The sequence below is a fragment of the Oncorhynchus mykiss genome, chromosome 15 (assembly GCF_013265735.2).
Source record: "Oncorhynchus mykiss isolate Arlee chromosome 15, USDA_OmykA_1.1, whole genome shotgun sequence".
NCBI classification, from domain to species: domain Eukaryota; kingdom Metazoa; phylum Chordata; class Actinopteri; order Salmoniformes; family Salmonidae; genus Oncorhynchus; species Oncorhynchus mykiss.
Genome location: NC_048579.1, coordinates 75,396,921 through 75,422,115, shown reverse-complemented (window position 1 = coordinate 75,422,115; position 25,195 = coordinate 75,396,921).

Here is a 25,195-nt window from a genome sequence, read left to right as displayed (position 1 = left end):
AGACAGACAGACATACAATCTCACTATTAAACAGGACCTTCAATGTCACAGCAGGGAGAGAGAGACAGAGAGACAGAGAGAAAACAAGAGAAAGAGAGAGAGAGAGAGAGAGAGAGAGAGAGAGAGAGAGAGAGAGAGAGAAAACGAGAGAGAGAAAACGAGAGAATGAGAGAGAGAGAAAGAAGAGAAGTGAAAAGGAAAGACAGGGAGAGGTGAAACTCTTTCCAACCTAATGTCACTGTGAGGTCGTTTTATCCCGAGGCCAGATAGACATCACTTCTCCCATGATAATAGAGTCAATGACACTATGAGGTAGTTTTATCCCGAGGCCAGATAGACATCACTTCTCCCATGATAATAGAGTCAATGACACTGTGAGGTAGTTTTATCCCGAGGCCAGATAGATATCACTTCTCCCATGATAATAGAGTCAATGACACTGTGAGGTAGTTTTATCCCGAGGCCAGATAGATATCACTTCTCCCATGATAATAGAGTCAATGACACTGTGAGGTAGTTTTATCCCGAGGCCAGATAGATATCACTTCTCCCATGATAATAGAGTCAATGACACTGTGAGGTAGTTTTATCCCGAGGCCAGATAGATATCACTTCTCCCATGATAATAGAGTCAATGACACTGTGAGGTCGTTTTATCCCGAGGCCAGATAGATATCACTTCTCCCATGATAATAGAGTCAATGACACTGTGAGGTAGTTTTATCCCGAGGCCAGATAGACATCACTTCTCCCATGATAACAGAGTGACCAGCAACGACACTGTGAGGTAGTTTTATCCCGAGGCCAGATAGATATCACTTCTCCCATGATAATAGAGTCAATGACACTGTGAGGTAGTTTTATCCCGAGGCCAGATAGATATCACTTCTCCCATGATAATAGAGTCAATGACACTGTGAGGTCGTTTTATCCCGAGGCCAGATAGATATCACTTCTCCCATGATAATAGAGTCAATGACACTGTGAGGTAGTTTTATCCCGAGGCCAGATAGATATCACTTCTCCCATGATAATAGAGTCAATGACACTGTGAGGTAGTTTTATCCCGAGGCCAGATAGACATCACTTCTCCCATGATAATAGAGTCAACGACACTGTGAGGTAGTTTTATCCCGAGGCCAGATAGATATCACTTCTCCCATGATAATAGAGTCAACGACACTGTGAGGTAGTTTTATCCCGAGGCCAGATAGATATCACTTCTCCCATGATATCCCGAGGCCAGATAGACATCACTTCTCCCATGATAATAGAGTCAACGACACTGTGAGGTAGTTTTATCCCGAGGCCAGATAGACATCACTTCTCCCATGATAATAGAGTCAATGACACTGTGAGGTAGTTTTATCCCGAGGCCAGATAGACATCACTTCTCCCATGATAATAGAGTCAATGACACTGTGAGGTAGTTTTATCCCGAGGCCAGATAGACATCACTTCTCCCATGATAATAGAGTCAATGACACTGTGAGGTAGTTTTATCCCGAGGCCAGATAGACATCACTTCTCCCATGATAATAGAGTCAATGACACTGTGAGGTAGTTTTATCCCGAGGCCAGATAGACATCACTTCTCCCATGATAATAGAGTCAACGACACTGTGAGGTAGTTTTATCCCGAGGCCAGATAGATATCACTTCTCCCATGATAATAGAGTGACCAGCAACGACACTGTGAGGTAGTTTTATCCCGAGGCCAGATAGACATCACTTCTCCCATGATAATAGAGTCAATGACACTGTGAGGTAGTTTTATCCCGAGGCCAGATAGACATCACTTCTCCCATGATATCCCGAGGCCAGATAGACATCACTTCTCCCATGATAATAGAGTCAATGACACTGTGAGGTAGTTTTATCCCGAGGCCAGATAGATATCACTTCTCCCATGATAATAGAGTCAATGACACTGTGAGGTAGTTTTATCCCGAGGCCAGATAGACATCACTTCTCCCATGATAATAGAGTCAACGACACTGTGAGGTAGTTTTATCCCGAGGCCAGATAGACATCACTTCTCCCATGATAATAGAGTCAACGACACTGTGAGGTAGTTTTATCCCGAGGCCAGATAGACATCACTTCTCCCATGATAATAGAGTCAATGACACTGTGAGGTAGTTTTATCCCGAGGCCAGATAGACATCACTTCTCCCATGATAATAGAGTCAATGACACTGTGAGGTAGTTTTATCCCGAGGCCAGATAGATATCACTTCTCCCATGATAATAGAGTCAATGACACTGTGAGGTAGTTTTATCCCGAGGCCAGATAGACATCACTTCTCCCATGATAATAGAGTCAATGACACTGTGAGGTAGTTTTATCCCGAGGCCAGATAGATATCACTTCTCCCATGATAATAGAGTCAATGACACTGTGAGGTAGTTTTATCCCGAGGCCAGATAGATATCACTTCTCCCATGATAATAGAGTCAATGTCACTGTGAGGTAGTTTTATCCCGAGGCCAGATAGATATCACTTCTCCCATGATAATAGAGTCAATGACACTGTGAGGTAGTTTTATCCCGAGGCCAGATAGATATCACTTCTCCCATGATAATAGAGTCAATGTCACTGTGAGGTAGTTTTATTCCGAGGCCAGATAGATATCACTTCTCCCATGATAATAGAGTGACCAGCAACGACACTGTGAGGTAGTTTTATCCCGAGGCCAGATAGATATCACTTCTCCCATGATAACAGAGTGACCAGCAACGACACTGACATCTGATGACAGCTCAGGAATGTTTACAAGCAGTGCTGGAGAACTAGACTTTTAATGCTTAATGTGCTGTTGGCCAGGTTCTACATCCCTGTATGGATTGGCTGTTGATTGGCAGACCTCTGTCTGGGAGTAATTTCTTACTTTGTGTTTTGATACAACAACGTTCCCTTTGCCTGTTGTACGATCAATCCACCCACTGGGTCTCACCTTGAATCACTGACATATTCTGCAAAGAAAGAGCCAGAACAACCCAGTGACCCTGGTCAATACCAGCCTACAGTACAGTGTCTACTAGCTGAATGCTATGAGACCTTCTCTCCACATTCTTTCCCCCTGTCCTGCTCTGGCAGGGCCTGCTGGGTATTTTTGGGGGGGAAATGTGTCGTGGACACAAATAGAGACCGCTGCAAACAGGGGGGAAAGTGGGTTAACGAGAGGCGAATACATCGCACGCAAAGCACAGCACAGCATACACACACACACACACACACACACACACACACGCACGCACGCACACACAAGCACGCACGCACAGCACACACACACACACACACACACACACACACACACACACACACAGCGCGCCAGGCCAGCAACGCATTTAGACCTCCCCACACACTAGTGATAGCTAGTATAGCTGGACAAGTTAACACTAACCTGACCAGACACACTGTCAGTACTAGTTAACACTAACCTGACCAGACACACTGTCAGTACTAGTTAACACTAACCTGACCAGACAGACTGCTAGTACTAGTTAACACCAACCTGACCAGACAGACTGTTAGTACTAGTTAACACTAACCTGACCAGACAGACTGCTAGTTCTAGTTAACACTAACCTGACCAGACAGACTGTTAGTACTAGTTAACACTAACCTGACCAGACAGACTGTTAGTGCTATTTAACACTAACCTGACCAGACAGACTGCTAGTACTAGTTAACACTAACCTGACCAGACAGACTGTTAGTACTAGTTAACACTAACCTGACCAGACAGACTGTTAGTACTAGTTAACACTAACCTGACCAGACATACTATGTGTTAGTACTAGTTAACACTAACCTGACCAGACAGACTGTGTTAGTACTAGTTAACACTAACCTGACCAGACAGACTGTGTTAGTACTAGTTAACACTAACCTGACCAGACAGACTGTGTTAGTACTAGTTAACACTAACCTGACCAGACAGACTGTGTTAGTACTAGTTAACACTAACCTGACTAGACAGACCGTGTTAGTGACTCTGAACAGAGACATACAGTGCAGGTTTTGGAGGAGCAGCGAGTCTGTAGACCCACTCCGTGTGGTTAACCTATACTGAGCTATACTCGGCTACCCTACAGTAACCAGCTCTATGCTGTGATAGATCCACTGATCTACATTAACTATCCTACAGTAACCAGCTCTATGCTGTGATAGATCCACTGATCTACATTAACTATCCTACAGTAACCAGCTCTATGCTGTGATAGATACACTGATCTACATTAGCTGACTCTGAGGGGATTCAGGCGTTAATCCATAATCTCTCTGATCTGATCCCCTCCAGCCTGTATCAGACCTGCTCTTCTCTCTGATCTGACCCCTCCAGCCTGTATCAGACCTGCTCTTCTCTCTGATCTGATCTGATCCCTCCAGCCTGTATCAGACCTGCTCTTCTCTCTGATCTGATCCCCTCCAGCCTGCATCAGACCTGCTCTTCTCTCTGATCCGATCCCCTCCAGCCTGTATCAGACCTGCTCTTCTCTCTGATCCGATCCCCTCCAGCCTGTTTCAGACCTGCTCTACTCTCTGATCTGATCCCCTCCAGCCTGTATCAGACCTGCTCTTCTCTCTGATCTGACCCCTCCAGCCTGTATCAGACCTGCTCTTCTCTCTGATCTGATCTGATCCCCTCCAGCCTGTATCAGACCTGCTCTTCTCTCTGATCTGACCCCTCCAGCCTGTATCAGACCTGCTCTTCTCTCTGATCTGATCTGATCCCCTCCAGCCTGTATCAGACCTGCTCTTCTCTCTGATCTGATCCCTCCAGCCTGTATCAGACCTGCTCTTCTCTCTGATCCGATCCCCTCCAGCCTGTATCAGACGGAGGCTGGGAGACGGAGGCTGGGAGATGGAGGCTGGGGTTTAGAGACTGGGAGCTGGGGTTTAGAGGATGGGAGATGGAGGCTGGGGGTTAGAAGCTGGGGGCTGGGATTTTGAGGCTGGGAGATGGAGGCTGGGAGATGGAGGCTGGGAGATGGAGGCTGGGAGACGGAGGTTGGAAGACGGAGGCTGGGAGATGGAGGCTGGGAGATGGAGGCTGGGGTTTAGAGGCTGGGGCTAGCAGCTAGGGGCTAAAGGCTGGGAGCTGTTGGCAGGTCACTAGGGGCTGGGAACTGGAGGCTAAAGGCTATATTAAGCCCTGGTTCCACTCCACTGATTTAGCAGTTCCTGAGAATCACACCCGTCCCCTAATCTCTCTCTCTCTCTCTCTCTCTCTCACACACACCCTCTCCCCCTCTCTCTTTCTCTCCTCCACTCCTAATATGGCCCACATGCACACACAGCCTGGTCTGGTCCAATCCCAAGCCAGACCTCTCCGTTACCATAGTGAGTTAATTATCTCGTCATCGCCCTGGCGACCAGTTATTTGGATTGATGGCATCCAAAACGTAAGGTATAAAATAAAATAATGGACCCAGGAGCCACGAGCTTTGGGGGCCCTTATGGAGCAAAGGACTCCAATGTTAAACTCTCTATAAAATGTGTACTACTTTGACCAGGGCCAATAGGGCTCATCATCTGCCAATAAGGGATAATAACTGAAAAAGTAGCGTATGTACAGTACCAGTCAAAAGTTTGGACACACCGACTCATTCAAGGGTTTTTCTTTCTTTCTTTCTTTTATTTTTACAATTTTCTACATCGTAGAATAATAGTGAAGACATCAAAACTATGAAATAAGACAATGGTCAATCCCAAGGTCAGTCCTTCCAGAACATTTCAAGAACTTTGAAAGTTTCTTCAAGTGCAGTCGCCAAAAACCATCAAGCGCTATGATGAAACTGGCTCTCGTGAGGACCGCCACAGGACAGGAAGACCCAGAGTTCCCTCTGCTGTGATGAAACTGGCTCTCGTGAGGACCGCCACAGGACAGGAAGACCCAGAGTTCCCTCTGCTGTGATGAAACTGGCTCTCGTGAGGACCGCCACAGGACAGGAAGACCCAGAGTTACCTCTGCTGTGATGAAACTGGCTCTCGTGAGGACCGCCACAGGACAGGAAGACCCAGAGTTACCTCTGCTGTGATGAAACTGGCTCTCGTGAGGACCGCCACAGGACAGGAAGACCCAGAGTTAACTCTGCTGTGATGAAACTGGCTCTCGTGAGGACCGCCACAGGACAGGAAGACCCAGAGTTCCCTCTGCGTCACGTTCTGACCTTTAGTTTCTTTTTTTATGTCTTTGTGTTAGGTTGGTCAGGGCGTGAGTTGGAGTGGGTAGTCTATGTCTTTGTGTTAGGTTGGTCAGGTCGTGAGTTGGGGTGGGTAGTCTATGTCTTTGTGTTAGGTTGGTCAGGTCGTGAGTTGGGGTGGGTTGTCTATGTCTTTGTGTTAGGTTGGTCAGGGCGTGAGTTGGGGTGGGTAGTCTATGTCTTTGTGTTAGGTTGGTCAGGGCGTGAGTTGGGGTGGGTAGTCTATGTCTTTGTTGTAGGTTGTTCAGGTCGTGAGTTGGAGTGGGTAGTCTATGTCTTTGTGTTAGTTTGGTCAGGGCGTGAGTTGGAGTGGGTAGTCTGTCTTTGTGTTAGGTTGGTCAGGGCGTGAGTTGGGGTGGGTAGTCTATGTCTTTGTGTTAGGTTGGTCAGGGCGTGAGTTGGGGTGGGTAGTCTATGTCTTTGTGTTAGGTTGGTCAGGGCGTGAGTTGGGTTGGGTAGTCTATGTCTTTGTGTTAGGTTGGTCAGGGCGTGAGTTGGGGTGGGTAGTCTATGTCTTTGTGTTAGGTTGGTCAGGGCGTGAGTTGGGGTGGGTAGTCTATGTCTTTGTGTTAGGTTGATCAGGGCGTGAGTTGTGGTGGGTAGTCTATGTCTTTGTGTTAGGTTGGTCAGGGCGTGAGTTGGAGTGGGTAGTCTATGTCTTTGTGTTAGGTTGGTCAGGGCGTGAGTTGGAGTGGGTAGTCTATGTCTTTGTGTTAGGTTGGTCAGGGCGTGAGTTGGGGTGGGTAGTCTATGTCTTTCTGTTTGGTTGGTCAGGGCGTGAGTTGGGGTGGGTAGTCTATGTCTTTGTGTTAGGTTGGTCAGGGCGTGAGTTGGGGTGGGTAGTCTATGTCTTTGTGTTCAGTTGGTCAGGGCGTGAGTTGGAGTGGGTAGTCTATGTCTTTGTGTTAGGTTGGTCAGGGCGTGAGTTGGGGTGGGTAGTCTATGTCTTTGTGTTAGGTTGGTCAGGGCGTGAGTTGGGGTGGGTTGTCTATGTCTTTGTGTTAGGTTGGTCAGGGCGTGAGTTGGAGTGGGTAGTCTATGTCTTTGTGTTAGGTTGGTCAGGGCGTGAGTTGGGGTGGGTAGTCTATGTCTTTGTGTTAGGTTGGTCAGGGCGTGAGTTGGAGTGGGTAGTCTATGTCTTTGTGTTAGGTTGGTCAGGGCGTGAGTTGGAGTGGGTAGTCTATGTCTTTGTGTTAGGTTGGTCAGGGCGTGAGTTGGAGTGGGTAGTCTATGTCTTTGTGTTAGGTTGGTCAGGGCGTGAGTTGGGGTGGGTAGTCTATGTCTTTGTGTTAGGTTGGTCAGGGCGTGAGTTGGAGTGGGTAGTCTATGTCTTTGTGTTAGGTTGGTCAGGGCGTGAGTTGGAGTGGGTAGTCTATGTCTTTGTGTTAGGTTGGTCAGGGCGTGAGTTGGGGTGGGTAGTCTATGTCTTTGTGTTAGGTTGGTCAGGGCGTGAGTTGGAGTGGGTAGTCTATGTCTTTGTGTTCAGTTGGTCAGGTCGTGAGTTGGGGTGGGTAGTCTATGTCTTTGTGTTAGGTTGGTCAGGGCGTGAGTTGGAGTGGGTAGTCTATGTCTTTGTGTTAGGTTGGTCAGGGCGTGAGTTGGAGTGGGTAGTCTTTGTGTTAGGTTGGTCAGGGCGTGAGTTGGAGTGGGTAGTCTATGTCTTTGTGTTAGGTTGGTCAGGGCGTGAGTTGGGGTGGGTAGTCTATGTCTTTGTGTTCGGTTGGTCAGGGCGTGAGTTGGAGTGGGTAGTCTTTGTGTTAGGTTGGTCAGGGCGTGAGTTGGAGTGGGTAGTCTATGTCTTTGTGTTAGGTTGGTCAGGGCGTGAGTTGGGGTGGGTAGTCTATGTCTTTGTGTTAGGTTGGTCAGGTCGTGAGTTGGAGTGGGTAGTCTATGTCTTTGTGTTAGGTTGGTCAGGGCGTGAGTTGGAATGGGTAGTCTATGTCTTTGTGTTAGGTTGGTCAGGGCGTGAGTTGGAGTGGGTAGTCTTTGTGTTAGGTTGGTCAGGGCGTGAGTTGGAGTGGGTAGTCTATGTCTTTGTGTTAGGTTGGTCAGGGCGTGAGTTGGAGTGGGTAGTCTATGTCTTTGTGTTCAGTTGGTCAGGGCGTGAGTTGGAGTGGGTAGTCTATGTCTTTGTGTTAGGTTGGTCAGGGCGTGAGTTGGGGTGGGTATTCTATGTCTTTGTGTTAGGTTGGTCAGGGCGTGAGTTGTGGTGGGTAGTCTATGTCTTTGTGTTAGGTTGGTCAGGGCGTGAGTTGGAGTGGGTAGTCTATGTCTTTGTGTTAGGTTGGTCAGGGCGTGAGTTGGGGTGGGTAGTCTATGTCTTTGTGTTTGGTTGGTCAGGGCGTGAGTTGGGGTGGGTAGTCTATGTCTTTGTGTTAGGTTGGTCAGGTCGTGAGTTGGGGTGGGTAGTCTATGTCTTTGTGTTAGGTTGGTCAGGGCGTGAGTTGGGGTGGGTAGTCTATGTCTTTGTGTTCAGTTGGTCAGGGCGTGAGTTGGAGTGGGTAGTCTATGTCTTTGTGTTCAGTTGGTCAGGTCGTGAGTTGGGGTGGGTAGTCTATGTCTTTGTGTTAGGTTGGTCAGGGCGTGAGTTGGGGTGGGTAGTCTATGTCTTTGTGTTAGGTTGGTCAGGGCGTGAGTTGGAGTGGGTAGTCTATGTCTCTGTGTTAGGTTGGTCAAGGCGTGAGTTGGAGTGGGTAGTCTATGTCTTTGTGTTAGGTTGGTCAGGGCGTGAGTTGGGGTGGGTAGTCTATGTCTTTGTGTTCAGTTGGTCAGGTCGTGAGTTGGGGTGGGTAGTCTATGTCTTTGTGTTAGGTTGGTCAGGGCGTGAGTTGGGGTGGGTAGTCTATGTCTTTGTGTTAGGTTGGTCAGGGCGTGAGTTGGGGTGGGTTGTCTATGTCTTTGTGTTAGGTTGGTCAGGGCGTGAGTTGGAGTGGGTAGTCTATGTCTTTGTGTTAGGTTGGTCAGGGCGTGAGTTGGGGTGGGTAGTCTATGTTCTTTTTTCTATGTTGTTATATTTCTATGTGTTTGGCCTAGTATGGTTCTCAATCAGAGGCAGCTGTCGATCGTTGTCTCTGATTGAGAATCATACTTGGGTAGCCTGTTTTCTCCATTTTGGTTGTGGGTGTTTAATTTCTGTTTCGTGTCTGGTTCACCTGGCAGAACTGTTTCGTTTTCTCTCCGTTATTATTTTGTGTAGTGTTCAGTTTGTTCAATTACAATATGACGAACACTTACCACGCTGCATTTTGGTCCTCCTCTCCTTCCACCAACGAGAATCGTTACAGAAACACCCACCAACCAAGGACCAAGCAGCGTGGTATCGAGCAGCAGCGTTCTCTGGACTCATGGACAATGGGAGGAGATTTCAGATGGTAAAGGACCCTGGGCACAGGCTGGGGAATATCACCAAGGAAGAACTGGAGGCAGCGAAAGCTGAGCTCCTGTAATTTTCATCCTTAGAGTTTGTTCTTCTTTTTAAATAGCGAGCCAACGTGTTTTCGGCACTTTAATTTCCCTGACTTTGCTCCAAACTCCTTTTCTCACGGCTCTCTCTGCAGAAGACATACGCTGATCAATATGTTAGGAACATCACATCCAAATAAAATCGCAGAATCTAATCACTAGACATGTGGTGTCGGCACCTAAGGATGGTGATAGTACCGAATGGTGAGGCTCCTGTGGTATCGGCACCTAAGGATGGTGATAGTAACGTATGGTGAGGCTCCTGTGGTATCGGCACCTAAGGATGGTGATAGTACCGTATGGTGAGGCTCCTGTGGTATCGGCACCTAAGGATGGTGATAGTACCGTATGGTGAGGCTCCTGTGGTATCGGCACCTAAGGATGGTGATAGTACCGTAGGTGAGGCTCCTGTGGTATCGGCACCTAAGGATGGTGATAATAGCGTATGGTGAGGCTCCTGTGGTATCGGCACCTAAGGATGGTGATAGTACCGTATGGTGAGGCTCCTGTGGTATCGGCACCTAAGGATGGTGATAGTACCGTATGGTGAGGCTCCTGTGGTATCGACACCTAAGGATGGTGATAGTACCGTATGGTGAGGCTCCTGTGGTATCGGCACCTAAGGATGGTGATAGTACCGTATGGTGAGGCTCCTGTGGTATCGACACCCCCTGCCAATTCCCAGCCTTAGTAGGTTGGTAGGCCTACTGTCACGCTAACATCAGTTTCGGGACTCTTCAAAAGGGATTGTTGTGATCAATGTTTTAGGTGTTTGTTTCTGGGCTTTGCTGTCTAAGCCGGGTCCAAGCAGTGTGTCCATTCCAGCCCAGTGTAGTGAACATTCATGTGGCTGTTTTGGAGCACCATGCAGGCTGGGTTTATGGGTCTGTCTGTCTGTCTGTCTGTCTGTCTGTCTGTCTGTCTCTGTCTGTCTGTCTGGTCCTGTCCTGTCTGTCTGGTCCTGTCCTGTCTGTCTGTCTGTCTGTCTGTCTCTGTCTGTCTGGTCCTGTCCTGTCTGGTCCTGTCTGGTCCTGTCTGGTCCTGTCTGGTCCTGTCCTGTCTGTTTGTCCTGTCTTGTCCTCTCCTGTCTGTCTGGTCCTGTCTGGTCCTGTCCTGTCTGTCTGTCCTGTCTGTGGTCCTGTCTGTCTGGTCCTGTCTTGTCCTGTCCTGTCTGTCTGGTCCTGTCTGGTCCTGTCTTGTCCTGTCCTGTCCCGTCTGTCCCGTCTGTCTGAGCAGGGTCAGCAGGAGTAGGTGGAGTAGCAGGAGTAGGTGATAGCTGTGTTCTGTGGTATTATTGTCAGCTGGCACATCAGTTGGGCTTGGGTCAGTGGGTCCAGCCAAGGGGGGGAGGGGGAGGGGGGGGGGGGGGGGTTGACAGAAGGCTGGTGGTCAGACGGGCAGAGGATGTGTACATATTTGCCTAACCAATTGTCTGTCTCACTGGGTTTGAGCATAGTGCATAGAGCTACCACTGTTAACATGACTCCTGTCTGGGTAGATCTATAGATGTTAATATGACTCCTGTCTGGGTAGATCTATAGATGTTAATATGACTCCTGTCTGGGTAGATCTATAGATCTATAGATGTTAACATGACTCCTGTCTGGGTAAATCTATAGATGTTAATATGACTCCTGTCTGGGTAGATCTATAGATGTTAACATGACTCCTGTCTGGGTAGATCTATAGATGTTAACATGACTCCTGTCTGGGTAGATCTATAGATCTATAGATGTTAACATGACTCCTGTCTGGGTAGATCTATAGATCTATAAATGTTAACATGACTCCTGTCTGGGTAGATCTATAGATGTTAATATGACTCCTGTCTGGGTAGATCTATAGATGTTAACATGACTCCTGTCTGGGTAGATCTATAGACGTTAACATGACTCCTGTCTGGGTAGATCTATAGATGTTAACATGACTCCTGTCTGGGTAGATCTATAGATGTTAATATGACTCCTGTCTGGGTAGAGCTATAGATGTTAACATGACTCCTGCCTGGGTAGATCTATAGAGCTATAGATGTTAATATGACTCCTGTCTGGGTAGATCTATAGATGTTAACATGACTCCTGTCTGGGTAGATCTATAGATGTTAACATGACTCCTGTCTGGGTAGATCTATAGATGTTAACATGACTCCTGCCTGGGTAGATCTATAGAGCTATAGATGTTAATATGACTCCTGTCTGGGTAGAGCAACAGATGTTAACATGACTCCTGTCTGGGTAGATCTATAGATGTTAACATGATTCCTGTCTGGGTAGATCTATAGATGTTAACATGATTCCTGTCTGGGTAGATCTATAGATGTTAATATGACTCCTGTCTGGGTAGATCTATAGATGTTAACATGACTCCTGCCTGGGTAGATCTATAGAGCTATAGATGTTAACATGACTCCTGTCTGGGTAGATCTATAGATGTTAACATGACTCCTGTCTGGGTAGATCTATAGATCTATAGATGTTAACATGACTCCTGCCTGGGTAGATCTATAGATCTATAGATGTTAACATGACTCCTGTCTGGGTAGATCTATAGAGCTATAGATGTTAACATGACTCCTGTCTGGGTAGATCTATAGATGTTAATATGACTCCTGTCTGGGTAGATCTATAGATGTTAACATGACTCCTGTCTAGGTAGATCTATAGATGTTAACATGACTCCTGCCTGGGTAGATCTATAGATGATAATATGACTCCTGTCTGGGTAGATCTATAGATGATAATATGACTCCTGTCTGGGTAGATCTATAGATGTTAACATGACTCCTGTCTGGGTAGATCTATAGATGTTAATATGACTCCTGTCTGGGTAGATCTATAGATGATAATATGACTCCTGTCTGGGTAGATCTATAGATGTTAACATGACTCCTGTCTAGGTAGATCTATAGATGTTAATATGACTCCTGTCTGGGTAGATCTATAGATGATAATATGACTCCTGTCTGGGTAGATCTATAGATGATAATATGACTCCTGCCTGGGTAGATCTATAGATGTTAACATGACTCCTGTCTGGGTAGATCTATAGATGATAATATGACTCCTGTCTGGGTAGATCTATAGATGATAATATGACTCCTGTCTGGGTAGATCTATAGTTGATAATATGACTCCTGCCTGGGTAGATCTATAGATGTTAATATGACTCCTGTCTGGGTAGATCTATAGATGATAATATGACTCCTGTCTGGGTAGATCTATATATGATAATATGACTCCTGTCTGGGTAGATCTATAGATGATAATATGACTCCTGTCTGGGTAGATCTATAGATGTTAACATGACTCCTGTCTGGGTAGATCTATAGATGTTAACATGACTCCTGTCTGGGTAGATCTATAGATGTTAACATGACTCCTGTCTGGGTAGATCTATAGATGTTAACACGACTCCTGTCTGGGTAGATCTATAGATGATAATATGACTCCTGTCTGGGTAGATCTATAGATGATAATATGACTCCTGTCTGGGTAGATCTATAGATGTTAACATGACTCCTGTCTGGGTAGATCTATAGATGTTAACATGACTCCTGTCTGGGTAGATCTATATAGCTACCGATGTTAACATGACTCCTGCCCGGGTAGAGACAGGAGTTTTTCCTGATCACATAACCTGATCAGAAAAAACTCTAGGCCTCTCTTACACACACCAAGAGAACCATGAAATGGATTACCAAGAAATAGAGTACCAGGAAGTAGAATACCAGGAAATAGAGAACCAGGAAATCGAATACCAGGAAATAGAGAACCAGGAAATAGAGAACCAGGAAATAGAGAACCAGGAAATAGAGAACCAGGAAATAGAGTACCAATAAGTAGTGGCGGGGGTCTCTCAGACCCGGTCAGAGAAAATTCCTATGGAAACAATAGCCAGACCTTTATAGTAGTTCAAGACGATAGCCAAATCCACTGTCTATGTGTAACTCTGTGTTGTTGTATGTGTCGAACTGCTTTGCTTTATCTTGGCCAGGTCTTTATTGTAAATGAGAACTTGTTCTCAACTGGCCTCCCTGGTTAAATAAAGGTGTTCTCCACTAGCCTACCTGGTTAAATAAAGGTGTTCTCAACTAGCCTACCTGGTTAAATAAAGGTGTTCTCAACTAGCCTACCTGGTTAAATAAAGGTGTTCTCTACTAGCCTCCCTGGTTAAATAAAGGTGTTCTCTACTAGCCTACCTGGTTAAATAAAGGTGTTCTCTACTAGCCTCCCTGGTTAAATAAAGGTGTTCTCTACTAGCCTACCTGGTTAAATAAAGGTGAAATAAATCAAATCAAATCAAAAAGGAAAGTGATTGTCCATGGTTGAGAAGTGGTGAAAAGCCTTTCAACGGTGAAACATGATTTCTCTTTAGAAGAGATTCCCGCTGTGTCTCCATTACTCTGTTCATATGTGGCATCCAGCACAGCACAGCACAGCACAGCACACAGATCCCTGCTGTGTCTCCATTACTCTGTTAATATGTGGCATCCAGCACAGCACAGCACAGCACAGCACACAGATCCCTGCTGTGTCTCCATTACTCTGTTCATATGTGGCATCCAGCACAGCACAGCACAGCACAGCACACAGATCCCTGCTGTGTCTCCATTACTCTGTTCATATGTGGCATCCAGCACAGTACAGCACAGCACAGTACAGCACAGCACACAGATCCCTGCTGTGTCTCCATTACTCTGTTCATATGTGGCATCCAGCACAGTACAGTACAGCACAGTACAGTACAGCACAGCACAGTACACAGATCCCTGCTGTGTCTCCATTACTCTGTTCATATGTGGCATCCAGCACAGCACAGCACAGCACAGTACAGCACAGCACAGCACAGCACAGCACAGCACAGCACAGCACACAGTACAGCACAGCACAGCACAGCACACAGCACAGTACAGCACACAGCACAGCACAGTACAGCACAGCACAGCACAGCACAGCACAGCACAGCACAGCACAGTACAGCACAGCACAGCACAGCACACAGCACAGCACAGCACAGTACAGTACAGCACAGCACAGTATGTATGTAGCCTCTACCATGGATAGCCTACTATCTATAGGAATCACACTCGCGTTTCACCCCGTGATGCCTGCGCAGGAACAACCTGATTCAGGGGGTTGTATCTATGACACACCACTCCTGGATGGCTGGACAGAGAGAGATTCAAACCTCCAGGGAATCCAGAGAAACACTAATACTACTTCCTGAATGACCCTATTCCATTTAAAGTGGCCCAGTAAGGCTCAGTAGGGGACGGGCTGTCGTTTGGTACCAAATGACCCTATTCCATTTAAAGTGGCCCAGTAAGGCTCAGTAGGGAACGAGCTGCGGTTTGGTACCAAGAACCGATCGTCGTCACAGACCGGTGGCACGCTAACTATTCGTTATGTGGCTCAGGAATGTGTCCTAAAACAGCTGCTGTGGCAGCCAGTGTCAGCTACGCAGAGCACAGACCTGAAATACTGCTTTCTCCAGAGCAGAGACTGAATGCTAAATGGCATCCCTATTCCCTATTCCTACATAGTGCACTACTTTTGACAAGAGCCCTATGGACCCTGGTCAGAAGTAGGGCACTACATAGAGGATAGGGTGTCATTTGGGACACACATTTGTGCATGTTATGTCACCACAGGTGTGTGGCACTGTGTACTTAACAAACGTATTGTGTGTTATCTTGTTATTAAGGACCTGATACCAGTGTGTTACCTTGTTATACCTTGTTATTAAGGACCTGATCCCAGGGTGTTACCTTGTTATACCTTGTTATTATTGACCTGATCCCAGGGTGTTACCTTGTTATTATTGACCTGATCCCAGGGTGTTACCTTGTTATTAAGGACCTGATCCCAGGGTGTTACCTTGTTATTAAGGACCTGATCCCAGGGTGTTACCTTGTTATTAAGGACCTGATCCCAGGGTGTTACCTTGTTATACCTTGTTATTATAGACCTGATCACAGGGTGTTACCTTGTTATTATTGACCTGATCCCAGGGGGTTACCTTGTTATTAAGGACCTGATCCCAGGGTGTTACCTTGTTATACCTTGTTATTATAGACCTGATTCCCAGGGTGTTACCTTGTTATTAAGGACCTGATCCCAGGGTGTTACCTTGTTATTATTAACCTGATCCCAGGGTGTTACCTTGTTATTAAGGACCTGATCCCCAGGGTTATACCTTGTTATTATAGACCTGATTCCAGGGTGTTACCTTGTTATTATTGACCTGATCCCAGGGTGTTACCTTGTTATTATAGACCTGATCCCAGGGTGTTACCTTGTTATTATAGACCTGATCCCAGGGTGTTACCTTGTTATTAAGGACCTGATCCCAGGGTGTTACCTTGTTATTAAGGACCTGATCCCCAGGGTGTTACCTTGTTATTATAGACCTGATCCCAGGGTGTTACCTTGTTATTAAGGACCTGATCCCCAGGGTGTTACCTTGTTATACCTTTTTATTATAGACCTGATCCCAGGGTGTTACCTTGTTATTATAGACCTGATCCCAGGGTGTTACCTTGTTATTAAGGACCTGATCCCCAGGGTGTTACCTTGTTATACCTTGTTATTATAGACCTGATCCCAGGGTGTTACCTTGTTATTATTGACCTGATCCCAGGGTGTTACCTTGTTATTAAGGACCTGATCCCAGGGTTATACCTTGTTGTTAAGGACCTGATCCCAGGGTGTTACCTTGTTATTAAGGACCTGATCCCAGGGTTATACCTTGTTGTTAAGGACCTGATCCCAGGGTGTTACCTTGTTATTAAGGACCTGATCCCAGGGTGTTACCTTGTTATACCTTGTTATTATTGACCTGATCCCAGGGTGTTACCTTGTTATTAAGGACCTGATCCCAGGGTGTTACCTTGTTATACCTTGTTATTATTGACCTGATCCCAGGGTGTTACCTTGTTATTATTGACCTGATCCCAGGCTGTTACCTTGTTATTAAGGACCTGATCCCAGGGTGTTACCTTGTTATACCTTGTTATTAAGGACCTGATCCCAGGGTGTTACCTTGTTATTATAGACCTGATCCCAGGGTGTTACCTTGTTATTAAGGACCTGATCCCAGGGTGTTACCTTGTTATTATTGACCTGATCCCAGGGTGTTACCTTGTTATTAAGGACCTGATCCCAGGGTGTTACCTTGTTATTAAGGACCTGATCCCAGGGTGTTACCTTGTTATTAAGGACCTGATACCAGGGTGTTACCTTGTTATACCTTGTTATTATAGACCTGATCCCAGGGTGTTACCTTGTTATTAAGGACCTGATCCCAGGGTGTTACCTTGTTATTAAGGACCTGATCCCAGGGTGTTACCTTGTTGTTAAGGACCTGATACCAGGGTGTTACCTTGTTATACCTTGTTATTAAGGACCTGATCCCAGGGTGTTACCTTGTTATACCTTGTTATTATAGACCTGATCCCAGGGTGTTACGTTGTTATACCTTGTTATTATTGACCTGATCCCAGGGTGTTACCTTGTTATTATTGACCTGATCCCCAGGGTGTTACCTTGTTATTATAGACCGGATCCCAGGGTGTTACCTTGTTATTATAGACCTGATCCCAGGGTGTTACCTTGTTATTAAGGACCTGATCCCAGGGTGTTACCTTGTTATTATAGACCTGATCCCAGGGTGTTACCTTGTTATACCTTGTTATTAAGGACCTGATCCCAGGGTGTTACCTTGTTATTAAGGACCTGATCCCAGGGTGTTACCTTGTTATACCTTGTTATTATTGACCTGATCCCAGGGTCTTACCTTGTTATTATAGACCTGATCCCAGGGTGTTACCTTGTTATTAAGGACTTGATCCCCAGGGTGTTACCTTGTTATACCTTGTTATTATAGACCTGATCCCAGGGTGTTACGTTGTTATTAAGGACCTGATCCCAGGGTGTTACCTTGCTATACCTTGTTATTATAGACCTGATCCCAGGGTGTTACCTTGTTATTAAGGACCTGATCCCAGGGTGTTACCTTGTTATACCTTGTTATTATAGACCTGATCACAGGGTGTTACCTTGTTATTATTGACCTGATCCCAGGGGGTTACCTTGTTATTAAGGACCTGATCCCAGGGTGTTACCTTGTTATACCTTGTTATTATAGACCTAATTCCCAGGGTGTTACCTTGTTATTAAGGACCTGATCCCAGGGTGTTACCTTGTTATTATTAACCTGATCCCAGGGTGTTACCTTGTTATTAAGGACCTGATCCCCAGGGTTATACCTTGTTATTATAGACCTGATTCCAGGGTGTTACCTTGTTATTATTGACCTGATCCCAGGGTGTTACCTTGTTATTATAGATGTGATCCCAGGGTGTTACCTTGTTATACCTTGTTATTAAGGACCTGATCCCAGGGTGTTACCGTGTTATACCTTGTTATTATAGACCTGATCCCAGGGTGTTACCTTGTTATTATAGACCTGATCCCAGGGTGTTACCTTGTTATTAAGGACCTGATCCCCAGGGTGTTACCTTGTTATACCTTGTTATTATAGACCTGATCCCAGGGTGTTACCTTGTTATTATTGACCTGATCCCAGGGTGTTACCTTGTTATTAAGGACCTGATCCCAGGGTTATACCTTGTTGTTAAGGACCTGATCCCAGGGTGTTACCTTGTTATTAAGGACCTGATCCCCAGGGTGTTACCTTGTTATTAAGGACCTGATCCCAGGGTGTTATCTTGTTATACCTTGTTATTATTGGCCTGATCCCAGGGTGTTACCTCGTTATTATAGACCTGATCCCAGGGTGTTATCTTGTTATTAAGGACCTGATCCCCAGGGTGTTACCTTGTTATTAAGGACCTGATCCCCAGGGTGTTACCTTGTTATTAAGGACCTGATCCCAGGGTGTTACCTTGTTATTATAGACCTGATCCCAGGGTGTTACCTTGTTATTAAGGACCTGATCCCAGGGTGTTACCTTGTTATTATTGACCTGATCCCAGGGTGTTACATTGTTATTATTGACCTGATCCCAGGGTGTTACCTTGTTATTATAGACCTGATCCCAGGGTGTTGTTACCTTGTTATTATTGACCTGATCCCATGGTGTTACCTTGTTATACCTTGTTATTATTGACCTGATCCCAGGGTGTTACCTTGTTATTAAGGACCTGATCCCCAGGGTTATACCTTGTTATTATTGACCTGATCCCAGGGTGTTACCTTGTTATACCTTGTTATTATTGACCTGATCCCAGGGTGTTACCTTGTTATTATTGACCTGATCCCAGGGTGTTACCTTGTTATTATTGACCTGATCCCAGGGTGTTACCTTGTTATTAAGGACCTGATCCCAGGGTGTTACCTTGTTATACCTTGCTATTAAGGACCTGATCCCAGGGTGTTACTTTGTTATTAAGGACCTGATCCCCAGGGTGTTATCTTGTTATTAAGGACCTGATCCCCAGGGTGTTACCTTGTTATTAAGGACCTGATCCCCAGGGTGTTACCTTGTTATTAAGGACCTGATCCCCAGGGTGTTACCTTGTTATTAAGGACCTGATCCCAGGGTGTTACCTTGTTATTATTGACCTGATCCCAGGGTGTTACCTTGTTATTATTGACCTGATCCCAGGGTGTTACCTTGTTATTAAGGACCTGATCCCAGGGTGTTACCTTGTTATTAAGGACCTGATCCCAGGGTGTTACCTTGTTATTATAGACCTGATCACAGGGTGTTACCTTGTTATTATAGACCTGATCCCAGGGTGTAACCTTGTTATTAAGGACCTGATCCCCAGGGTGGTACCTTGTTATTAAAGACCTGATCCCAGGGTGTTACCTTGTTATTATAGACCTGATCCCAGGGTGTTACCTTGTTATTATTGACCTGATCCCAGGGTGTTACCTTGTTATTAAGGACCTGATCCCAGGGTTATACCTTGTTGTTAAGGACCTGATCCCAGGGTGTTACCTTGTTATTAAGGACCTGATCCCCAGGGTGTTACCTTGTTATTAAGGACCTGATCCCAGGGTGTTATCTTGTTATACCTTGTTATTATTGACCTGATCCCAGGGTGTTACCTCGTTATTATAGACCTGATCCCAGGGTGTTACCTTGTTATTAAGGACCTGATCCCCAGGGTGTTACCTTGTTATTAAGGACCTGATCCCCAGGGTGTTACCTTGTTATTAAGGACCTGATCCCAGGGTGTTACCTTGTTATTATAGACCTGATCCCAGGGTGTTACCTTGTTATTAAGGACCTGATCCCAGGGTGTTACCTTGTTATTATTGACCTGATCCCAGGGTGTTACCTTGTTATTATTGACCTGATCCCAGGGTGTTACCTTGTTATTATAGACCTGATCCCAGGGTGTTGTTACCTTGTTATTATTGACCTGATCCCATGGTGTTACCTTGTTATACCTTGTTATTATTGACCTGATCCCAGGGTGTTACCTTGTTATTAAGGACCTGATCCCCAGGGTTATACCTTGTTATTATTGACCTGATCCCAGGGTGTTACCTTGTTATACCTTGTTATTATTGACCTGATCCCAGGGTGTTACCTTGTTATTATTGACCTGATCCCAGGGTGTTACCTTGTTATTATTGACCTGATCCCAGGGTGTTACCTTGTTATTAAGGACCTGATCCCAGGGTGTTACCTTGTCATACCTTGTTATTAAGGACCTGATCCCAGGGTGTTACTTTGTTATTAAGGACCTGATCCCCAGGGTGTTATCTTGTTATTAAGGACCTGATCCCCAGGGTGTTACCTTGTTATTAAGGACCTGATCCCCAGGGTGTTACCTTGTTATTAAGGACCTGATCCCCAGGGTGTTACCTTGTTATTAAGGACCTGATCCCAGGGTGTTACCTTGTTATTATTGACCTGATCCCAGGGTGTTGCCTTGTTATTATTGACCTGATCCCAGGGTGTTACCTTGTTATTAAGGACCTGATCCCAGGGTGTTACCTTGTTATTAAGGACCTGATCCCAGGGTGTTACCTTGTTATTATAGACCTGATCCCAGGGTGTTACCTTGTTATTATAGACCTGATCCCAGGGTGTAACCTTGTTATTAAGGACCTGATCCCCAGGGTGTTACCTTGTTATTAAAGACCTGATCCCAGGGTGTTACCTTGTTATTATAGACCTGATCCCAGGGTGTTACCTTGTTATTATTGACCTGATCCCAGGGTGTTACCTTGTTATACCTTGTTATTATTGACCTGATCCCAGGGTGTTACCTTGTTATTAAGGACCTGATCCCCAGGGTTATACCTTGTTATTATTGACCTGATCCCAGGGTGTTACCTTGTTATACCTTGTTATTATAGACCTGATTCCCAGGGTGTTACCTTGTTATTAAGGACCTGATCCCAGGGTGTTACCTTGTTATTATTAACCTGATCCCAGGGTGTTACCTTGTTATTAAGGACCTGATCCCCAGGGTTATACCTTGTTATTATAGACCTGATTCCAGGGTGTTACCTTGTTATTATTGACCTGATCCCAGGGTGTTACCTTGTTATTATAGACGTGATCCCAGGGTGTTACCTTGTTATACCTTGTTATTAAGGACCTGATCCCAGGGTGTTACCGTGTTATACCTTGTTATTATAGACCTGATCCCAGGGTGTTACCTTGTTATTATAGACCTGATCCCAGGGTGTTACCTTGTTATTAAGGACCTGATCCCCAGGGTGTTACCTTGTTATACCTTGTTATTATAGACCTGATCCCAGGGTGTTACCTTGTTATTATTGACCTGATCCCAGGGTGTTACCTTGTTATTAAGGACCTGATCCCAGGGTTATACCTTGTTGTTAAGGACCTGATCCCAGGGTGTTACCTTGTTATTAAGGACCTGATCCCCAGGGTGTTACCTTGTTATTAAGGACCTGATCCCAGGGTGTTATCTTGTTATACCTTGTTATTATTGACCTGATCCCAGGGTTTTACCTCGTTATTATAGACCTGATCCCAGGGTGTTACCTTGTTATTAAGGACCTGATCCCCAGGGTGTTACCTTGTTATTAAGGACCTGATCCCCAGGGTGTTACCTTGTTATTAAGGACCTGATCCCAGGGTGTTACCTTGTTATTATAGACCTGATCCCAGGGTGTTACCTTGTTATTAAGGACCTGATCCCAGGGTGTTACCTTGTTATTATTGACCTGATCCCAGGGTGTTACCTTGTTATTATTGACCTGATCCCAGGGTGTTACCTTGTTATTATAGACCTGATCCCAGGGTGTTGTTACCTTGTTATTATTGACCTGATCCCATGGTGTTACCTTGTTATACCTTGTTATTATTGACCTGATCCCAGGGTGTTACCTTGTTATTAAGGACCTGATCCCCAGGGTTATACCTTGTTATTATTGACCTGATCCCAGGGTGTTACCTTGTTATACCTTGTTATTATTGACCTGATCCCAGGGTGTTACCTTGTTATTAAGGACCTGATCCCAGGGTGTTACCTTGTTATACCTTGTTATTAAGGACCTGATCCCAGGGTGTTACTTTGTTATTAAGGACCTGATCCCCAGGGTGTTATCTTGTTATTAAGGACCTGATCCCCAGGGTGTTACCTTGTTATTAAGGACCTGATCCCCAGGGTGTTACCTTGTTATTAAGGACCTGATCCCCAGGGTGTTACCTTGTTATTAAGGACCTGATCCCAGGGTGTTACCTTGTTATTATTGACCTGATCCTAGGGTGTTACCTTGTTATTATTGACCTGATCCCAGGGTGTTACCTTGTTATTAAGGACCTGATCCCAGGGTGTTACCTTGTTATTAAGGACCTGATCCCAGGGTGTTACCTTGTTATTATAGACCTGATCCCAGGGTGTTACCTTGTTATTATAGACCTGATCCCAGGGTGTAACCTTGTTATTAAGGACCTGATCCCCAGGGTGTTACCTTGTTATTAAAGACCTGATCCCAGGGTGTTACCTTGTTATTATAGACCTGATCCCAGGGTGTTACCTTGTTATTATTGACCTGATCCCAGGGTGTTACCTTGTTATTAAGGACCTGATCCCAGGGTTATACCTTGTTGTTAAGGACCTGATCCCAGGGTGTTACCTTGTTATTAAGGACCTGATCCCCAGGGTGTTACCTTGTTATTAAGGACCTGATCCCAGGGTGTTATCTTGTTATACCTTGTTATTATTGACCTGATCCCAGGGTGTTACCTCGTTATTATAGACCTGATCCCAGGGTGTTACCTTGTTATTAAGGACCTGATCCCCAGGGTGTTACCTTGTTATTAAGGACCTGATCCCCAGGGTGTTACCTTGTTATTAAGGACCTGATCCCAGGTTGTTACCTTGTTATTATAGACCTGATCCCAGGGTGTTACCTTGTTATTAAGGACCTGATCCCAGGGTGTTACCTTGTTATTATTGACCTGATCCCGGGGTGTTACCTTGTTATTATTGACCTGATCCCAGGGTGTTACCTTGTTATTATAGACCTGATCCCAGGGTGTTGTTACCTTGTTATTATTGACCTGATCCCATGGTGTTACCTTGTTATACCTTGTTATTATTGACCTGATCAAAGGGTGTTACCTTGTTATTAAGGACCTGATCCCCAGGGTTATACCTTGTTATTATTGACCTGATCCCAGGGTGTTACCTTGTTATACCTTGTTATTATTGACCTGATCCCAGGGTGTTACCTTGTTATTATTGACCTGATCCCAGGGTGTTACCTTGTTATTATTGACCTGATCCCAGGGTGTTACCTTGTTATTAAGGACCTGATCCCAGGGTGTTACCTTGTCATACCTTGTTATTAAGGACCTGATCCCAGGGTGTTACTTTGTTATTAAGGACCTGATCCCCAGGGTGTTATCTTGTTATTAAGGACCTGATCCCCAGGGTGTTACCTTGTTATTAAGGACCTGATCCCCAGGGTGTTACCTTGTTATTAAGGACCTGATCCCCAGGGTGTTACCTTGTTATTAAGGACCTGATCCCAGGGTGTTACCTTGTTATTATTGACCTGATCCCAGGGTGTTACCTTGTTATTATTGACCTGATCCCAGGGTGTTACCTTGTTATTAAGGACCTGATCCCAGGGTGTTACCTTGTTATTAAGGACCTGATCCCAGGGTGTTACCTTGTTATTATAGACCTGATCCCAGGGTGTTACCTTGTTATTATAGACCTGATCCCAGGGTGTAACCTTGTTATTAAGGACCTGATCCCCAGGGTGTTACCTTGTTATTAAAGACCTGATCCCAGGGTGTTACCTTGTTATTATAGACCTGATCCCAGGGTGTTACCTTCTTATTATTGACCTGATCCCAGGGTGTTACCTTGTTATACCTTGTTATTATTGACCTGATCCCAGGGTGTTACCTTGTTATTAAGGACCTGATCCCCAGGGTTATACCTTGTTATTATTGACCTGATCCCAGGGTGTTACCTTGTTATACCTTGTTATTATTGACCTGATCCCAGGGTGTTACCTTGTTATTATTGACCTGATCCCATGGTGTTACCTTGTTATTATTGACCTGATCCCAGGGTGTTATCTTGTTATTAAGGACCTGATCCCAGGGTGTTACCTTGTTTTTAAGGACCTGATCCCCAGGGTGTTACTTTGTTATTAAGGACCTGATCCCCAGGGTGTTATCTTGTTTTTAAGGACCTGATCCCCAGGGTGTTACCTTGTTATTAAGGACCTGATCCCAGGGTGTTACCTTGTTATTAAGGACCTGATCCCCAGGGTGTTATCTTGTTTTTAAGGACCTGATCCCCAGGGTGTTACCTTGTTATTAAGGACCTGATCCCAGGGTGTTACCTTGTTATTAAGGACCTGATCCCAGGGTGTTACCTTGTTATTAAGGACCTGATCCCCAGGTTGTTACCTTGTTATTAAGGACCTGATCCCAGGGTGTTACCTTGTTATACCTTGTTATTAAGGACCTGATCCCAGGGTGTTACTTTGTTATTAAGGACCTGATCCCCAGGGTGTTATCTTGTTTTTAAGGACCTGATCCCCAGGGTGTTACCTTGTTATTAAGGACCTGATCCCAGGGTGTTACCTTGTTATTAAGGACCTGATCCCAGGGTGTTACCTTGTTATTAAGGACCTGATCCCCAGGTTGTTACCTTGTTATTAAGGACCTGATCCCAGGGTGTTACCTTGTTATACCTTGTTATTGTTGACCTGATCCCAGGGTGTTACCTCGTTATTGTAGACCTGATCCCAGGGTGTTACCTTGTTATTAAGGACCTGATCCCCAGGGTGTTACCTTGTTATTAAGGACCTGATCCCAGGGTGTTACCTTGTTATTATTGACCTGATCCCAGGGTGTTACCTTGTTATTATTGACCTGATCCCAGGGTGTTACCTTGTTATTAAGGACCTGATCCCCAGGGTTATACCTTGTTATTATTGACCTGATCACAGGGTGTTACCTTGTTATACCTTGTTATTATTGACCTGATCCCAGGGTGTTACCTTGTTATTATTGACCTGATCCCAGGGTGTTACC